Source organism: Microtus ochrogaster, chromosome 17 (assembly GCF_000317375.1).
Source record: "Microtus ochrogaster isolate Prairie Vole_2 chromosome 17, MicOch1.0, whole genome shotgun sequence".
In the NCBI taxonomy this organism is placed as follows: Eukaryota; Metazoa; Chordata; class Mammalia; order Rodentia; family Cricetidae; genus Microtus; species Microtus ochrogaster.
Genome location: NC_022019.1, coordinates 29,766,650 through 29,773,982, shown reverse-complemented (window position 1 = coordinate 29,773,982; position 7,333 = coordinate 29,766,650). Strand labels below are relative to the sequence as shown.

General features: G+C 39.6%; 1 protein-coding gene across 2 annotated transcripts in view; it reads right to left on the bottom strand.

Annotated features, from left to right (window-relative positions):
- Gpc6 (glypican 6) overlaps positions 1-7,333 on the bottom strand; it is a 991,863-nt gene that overhangs the window by 324,525 nt on the left and 660,005 nt on the right. The window lies entirely within an intron of this gene.

Genomic DNA, 7,333 nt, shown 5'->3' with positions numbered 1-7,333 from the left:
AAAAAAAGGAAGGCTTTAACTTTAATATAGCAAAATTACAAATAACAAAACAGTTATCAAGCAAGAATTAAAGGAAGGCTTTAACTTTAACATAGCAAAATTACAAATAACAAAACAGTTATCAAGCAAGAATTACAGTTACAATATTTATATCTATTTTATTTCTATAAGAGTTGCATTCATACGCAAAGAAGCAGCCCGGAGACACTGTTAACACAACTGTCACTGAGATATTTTGATATTGCATGGCCACTGCACACAAGGATAGAATATTTGGCTCAAAATAAGGATCTTCACGGTAGCTGACGTCTTGGCTACCTTTCTATTACTGTGACAAAACCCGATGATTAAAGCAACTTATAAAAGAAAGGGCTGAATTTGGCTTAGAGTTTCAGACAGTTAAGAGTCCGTGATGGGGAAGAAAAGAGAAGGTGGCAGCAGAAACTGAGAGCTCACATCTCTCTATTAAAGGAGGAGGCAGACAGTGAGGGCACACTGGGAAGAACCCCAGCCTTCTGAAACTTCAAAGACTTTCCCTAGTGATACACCTCCTTCCACTAGTCCACACCTCCCGATTGACTCAACAGTTCACTAACTGGGCATCAAATACTCAGACATATAAGCCTGTAGCTGCTATTCTCATTCAGACCATCACAGCCACCAACAAGGGTCTGAGTGTGATTGAAATAGCAGAGACCCCTCATCTCTGTTCTTCTCAATTCATCACCAGAGGCACCATTTGCTGGTTCTTGCCGTAAGTTTGCTGTTTGTGAACAGTTATGTGGTGCAATGTTTTCCAGAACAATCTACTTACTTATTCCAACTTCTCTTTCTTATTTTCTAGTGTCTAAGATACAATTCCTATTAGCACACAGTGCTATTATTACCTAAAATTGAAACTGCTAAGGGTATTACTGGACTACTGCTTGTAGTGTTTTATTTTTGCTGCCCTTTGGGAATGTGTTTCATTCAACCGTTAAAGAGCACACACAAAGACACACAGACACACACACACATACACACCCATGTCTTCAAGTATTTTACTTTCTCCTGATAATGCCTAAGTACTTCCATTATACTTTGAAAGTGGAAAAAATGACAACATATTTCCAAAGTCAAGTGTAACTTGCTAAAAGCAAGTGCCTGTTGACAAAACCAATTAAACTATTTGTCTATAGAAAATATTAAAACTGAAGTATAGGCAAAGATAAATGAAAGAATACAAAGGGAATTTGCTAACTGCTTGATATAATTTTGGTAATCTCTGCTCTCTCTTGCAAACAAAATCCTTCTTTGGTTGGTTCCTTGGTGAACTTGATAAGGCATAAAGGTATTTCATTGAGCCTCATTCCCAATGATATATCTCATTCCCTATAAATGCTATAATTGCAAAAACACTTGTGTATATATTGATTCATGAATATGATCTATCTTCAAAATCTAGTTTAGACTATCTACTAGGTATCAATTAATAAATAGGAAACAACAATTATAATCATTAAATTTATAGAAGTTGAGTGTGTAAGGAACAGAAATAGGTGGATAGATAAGAATTGGGATGGGCGTAAAGATCACACATTCACTCACCTAGAATGACAACTTGAACTTTAACATCTAGTAATTTTATGTTTAATGTCCATTGTCTGTTTTGAACCATTGAAAAATTCCTTGATTTAGAAGGAAAATTACCAACCTGTGTGTCCCTTAAGTTTTTAACTCCTAGATCAGCAGTAGTGCACTCTCAAAGGTCAAGGGATGCCTGGCTCTGTATTTGCTAAGCAGCCTGTTTACTCTGATGCCTTAACAGCATCAACTCTATTGCACCACAGAGAGACACTCTCACACGTGCAGAGGCCAGAAATAAACTGCTTGCTTTAAAACCTAGGCAACTGATAACAAACGCAGACAAAGGAAAGTATCTGGGTACCAGTCAAGTATTTTCTTCTTCTGTTTCTTTATTTTACTGTTTTAAGCCCCTGGTGAGTAATACTACTGCATATAAATTAGTCCAGTGTTGCAGAGAGAACACAATATTTGATAAGTGGTTGCAAGAAATGAGAACCATCTCTCAATAACTGCAAAAGGAAGGCCAAGAGTCAGGCGACAATTAAGTTTCTACTAACAGTAATTCTCTGTGTTCCCTGGCTGTCATGGAACTTGTTCTGTAGACCAAGCTGGCCTCAACCTCACAGAGATGCACCTGTCTCTGGCTCCTGAGTGCTGGGATTGAAGGCGTGCGCCACCAGTGTCTGGCTTATCATTGTTTAGAAGTCTTTCTTGGTGTTCTTAGGAATGCACGAAGACAAAAGCTCACTAACAGCGAGACTAGAGTTGTAAATAATTGCTTGGCCTTTGTCCCTCAACTTGAGATCTGTGTTCCTGGACTACATTGTTGCACAGATTCTTGAATTTCACAGAGTGGAGATGAGAACGCCTTGAAGGCTGATGGGGAAAGCAATACCTCTCAAGTTGTTGTAGTCCTTCAGTCGGAGAGGGATCGTTCTCTATGCTACAGGCCTACAGGGCTTTTAAACACGCTATTTCAGGGTGTATCAGACAAGGTCGCATAAAGCCTACTGTGAAATGCTCAGCGGCTAAAGAACTTCTTACCCAGTTCTATATTATGGAATTTCATGCTCAAGAATGTCTTTGAAACAGTAGTTTTCTATGCAAGTGCTTGAAACAGTCTCTCAGGTCTATCTGTCTAAAAGGTAACCATCCTACAGTCTTGTATTATCAAAGAAAATCTGTGTTTGTTTGCTGTGCACAATAAATGCCTATCTTCTATTTCAAATATGGTTTAATCTAACATCATTTCCCCCAAATAAAAAAAAAAAGGAGTATATATGATTTACATTGAAGACTACACTTTGTAGGTTCTTTTTTTTGGGGGGGGGGGCTTGGTTTTTCGAGACAGGGTTTCTCTGTGGTTTTGGAGCCTGTCCTGGAACTAGCTCTTGTAGACCAGGCTGGTCTCGAACTCACAGAGATCCACCTGCCTCTGCCTCCCAAGTGCTGGGATTAAAGGCGTGCGCCACCACCGCCCGGCTCACTTTGTAGGTTCTGAGAAGTCATTTGTGTACCAACATTTCAATGTATTCTGTAACCCTCATCCATCAATTGACCGAACACAGTTTCTCTGCAGCAGGCGCTAGTTTGCAAGTGGATAGTAGCAGCTGCCACAGTGGAAGTTCTAGGTTCGTCATCTGATTTGTTCTGGCTGCCGCCAGGGATACAAGATTTTCAAATTACTCAGTTGCCCATGATTACATTAAAAATAGCAGATCTACAAAGGGATACACAAGTGTCTCTATCTTGCCTGAGTTGTTTCCATTTATTTCGTTAAAGAGTGTATGTTATTGAATATGGCTCTCGTCAAGCAGAGGACCATACCTAGCTTCTACTCTACCACATGCTTACACCAAAGCCAAAGTGATGACGGGCTCCAGGAAAACACACATGGAAGGAAGGGATGAGAGAAGAGACACTACAGCAAATCTCTTGGACCGGCACTGCTGTGGTAGTAATCCTGTCCTGTCTTAGAATTAACTGCTCAGTCTGGAAAAAATCGAAGTCTAGAAAGTCTGTTAACACTGGTTATCAATTCTTTGAGTGTGCAAGGCCTAATGATACTATGACTTCCTCCTCTGATTTTCCCCATTAGAAGTCATGGTCTGGATCTTTAGATCTAGTTTATAATCTATATCTATTTGCATCTATATTTGTCTATATCAGAGTAATTCTATTTACAAAGTCCATTGGTTCAAGTTAGTAGTTGTTGATATTTAATTACAAAAGATATAAAAAAGTGAAGACATTCAAGTATTTTGAGAAGCACAGATAGATTGCATCAGACCTACTGAAACATTGAGAGATACCTGGAAACAGAAAGACTATATATAGATGCTATTACCATTCAACATGAGTTATATAACATAGACTAACTTGATGCCATGATACTTACTATTTCAGTCTGTACTTAACCAGGTAGAGTTTCCTTGAGCCTAGGTAGATCTCCTTGCTGAGTAGACATCTAGTATCCTAAACATCTACTATCCTAATCTGTATCATGATAAACCACATTAAATTCCCTTTAGGCAAAAGTGTGTATGTCTAACATATTCAATACAGTGTTTTGAGTTATTACACTAAAGCAATTAAAGTCATATTGAGGAGATTAAACTAAACATTTAGGCTATGTGATTGGAACAAAAGCACTTTCTGCGTATGATTTTGGCAATTAAAACATAGCTTAGAATGAACTAGATCATAGCCTCTTGTACCAATCTTTCTCTTCTTATACCAGTGGCTTCTTCTTGTTTTTTTTTTTTTTTTTTTTGTTTTTAAGACCCCTCTTTTATTCTCATAGTCAAAAAATCGCTAATGGTATCCAATATTTGGAGGAGACTATCACACAAAGTCATGGTTTTAAAGTATATGCAAGATTTACTGAAGAACTTAAATGTATTTTGAGCTCTGATTTCTACACTCATACTCTAGGTGTAACTCAAAGCATGGCCTTCTGTCAGGTAGAACAGTTCCTACCTGTAGACTCCTGGTGTCAGCACTCAACACTCAAATTAACCACAGAATGCTATTAAAAGGGGTTCCACATGCAAACTTTTCCCTGAAAAAGTTTTTAAATTAATGTAAACACTTATTCTTTTAAAGAAAATAATTTTGCTCATAGGTGCCATCCAGAAGCTTGAATGGGACAAACTGTGTGTTCTTACAAAGAAACAGATGGCTAAGCGCCTCTGCAGACCTTCAGTGCCTCAAATGGGGACCGTGTCCTGCTGTTCCTGATAGTTACGTCAGGATAGAAACGACCTTCATGTTCCTCCGGGGTACTGTCTAGCTTAGGGTGCTCACACATCGCCGATTTACTCTGTCTGATCACCAAGGAGATGCGGTCTGTGCTTTATCCTGGAAGACACTGCAGGCTGCTGGGATACAGGTCAAGTCCGTGGCTACACTGTTAAACCGATGCTTCTAAAGCAGGCTCAGTTTGGTCTAATAGACTTCTAACTTTTAAAAAACATGAAACTTCCTTAAAAAAAAAACAGAGTTTTTCATTTTCCCTATATCTTAGTAATAATCCTGAGGGCTGCTTCTCTAAAGGGCTCTAAGTGAAACTTGTCACAGACGGGCTAAAGAGTGAGTCTGGAACAGACTCCTGATGCTCTTTTTCAAGGAGAACGACATGACATCCACAGGGCTTCAGAAGAGGATGGGATACCATTGGGGTTTCCACTTGCTCGATTGTGTAGAACACCTCACCTTAGACATGCACTGCCTTTCCTCTGACACAATCCAGATACCAAATGAATCCTCAATTTCTATCCTTTTCAATGGAGTCTTGACAACGCTAAGATTGTGAGAACCAGCATTGAGTTGACTCTGGCTTGACTGACAGCTGACAGCATGCCACAGTTAATATTTTGAATGAGTACATAATAACTACAGGAAAACAGAATGGAAGTTCTATACAGTTTACACAGACAGCAGAAATGGCACATCAGAGAAGTACAGGGTTTGATGAGTAGGTATGTGGGAGTGAGGGGCTGCTGGTGTTTGCCAGAGAAAAGCTTTTACACAACAGTGTTTGACGGACTACCAACTTCCTCAGTGAATTTGACTACTGCCTTTACGAACACCATGACACTGCCACCTTGGGAGTATCTGTATAGAAAATGGGATCGGCACTTCTGACTAATTCGTATAACACATGTGAGACTAACATCGCACATTTCAGTAAATATTAGCAAGAACATATTCTGCTCTCTGATTTCCAGTGCCATAGCAAAACAGGAGAAAGAAAGGCAGGAGAATTATCTTACGGCACACTAAGGCAGATAAAGGAGAAATGAAAGAGGCATTTGAAATGAATCTAGGTAAGATCGCCATTATTTCTACTTTTCATTAAAATATAACTAACCATAGGGGAGTTCATATTTCTGTTTCTTTAAATCAACGGATTTTGTTTTAGATATTAAATTTCACATCAAACCGGCATCCAGTAACCCAGGAGATCTCACCTATAAAGGATTGTTTTAAGTTAGGACAGCTGATGGGGATTAAAGGGAAGAAATTATGAAGTAACTATTAAGGGTCAGCAAGACGGCTCAGTGGGTAAAGGCCCTGGCCACCAAGCCCGAGCTTGACTCCTGGGACTCACAAGGTGCTGGAAGAGAGACCCAATGCACACATGATTTCCTCTGAACTCCACATGCGTGCCTTGCATAAACACACACACACACATACACAGTAATTAAATGTAGAAAAAAAAACGTAGAAGCAACTTTTGTTCTTAAATTTAAAAACCTTCTCAAACACCCTTTATTCTACACACCGAGATCCACACACGAGCTTCCATCAATTCCAGCCTGACTAAAGGCAGTAGTGCCAGCAGCTAAGGCAATTTCACCCTACAAGTATAAATATGACTGCAAAGGACTCTATGAAGTTCACTCTAATTTAAAAAAAAATATGAAACTCCTTTTTAGGTTTTTTAGGCGAGATTGCATTTTTATAAGCATGATTGTGCTACCTTTCCTTTGCTACTATTAATATAAATCTTACATGGCAGAAGAACATATTTATTCCTATATTTCACTCACACATACTTGGAAATTTTAGTGAAGAATTACATCGCTGCGTTTTTATATAAACTAATCCAAGTCCTGAAGACGTATCCCTCATTGAGAACTGTTTGAAAAGCAGACTTTCACTCAGTCATTCTGAAATGGTCCTGAGATTTTATTAGATGACTTCCTGTTTAATCTACCCACCGTAAAAGCATCTCTGTTTAACTTCAGACATATTTCCTCTGGTCTTCTTAAACCAAAGAGTGAGCCAGTGAAGGGGTTCCACTGGCAAGGCTACGCCTTTGAAACTCAGCTCACTGGTGCAGTGCTAGGCCTTCCTAAATTCTAACCCATCTTACTCCCTTTTTATGTCCTCCCCAGATCTTCCGAACTGACAGAAGGCTCTCCTTGTCATTCCGCTGAGAGGTTTGCATAAACGATGAAGGCTCGGGCTCTCTCCGAGGCTGACAAATTCAGCCGCTATTTTCAACTCGGCTTGTCACTCTGTAATTGCAGCAAATGCAACCGAAAGCACTTTTCCTTGAAGGCCATTTGACAGAGGGGATGAAAACACACTTACTCTTTCAAGGCTTGTGTGTTTTCCTGGGAGAAGCCTGCCTCTAAGATTTGCCCTTTCTTCCTTAGAGAGCTATTTGGGAAATATCTCTGGGCAGAGGTACAATGCAGAGCCTTCTCCCTGCATCTTCCTCCTCCTCCTCCTCCTCCTCCTCCTCCTCCTCCTCCTC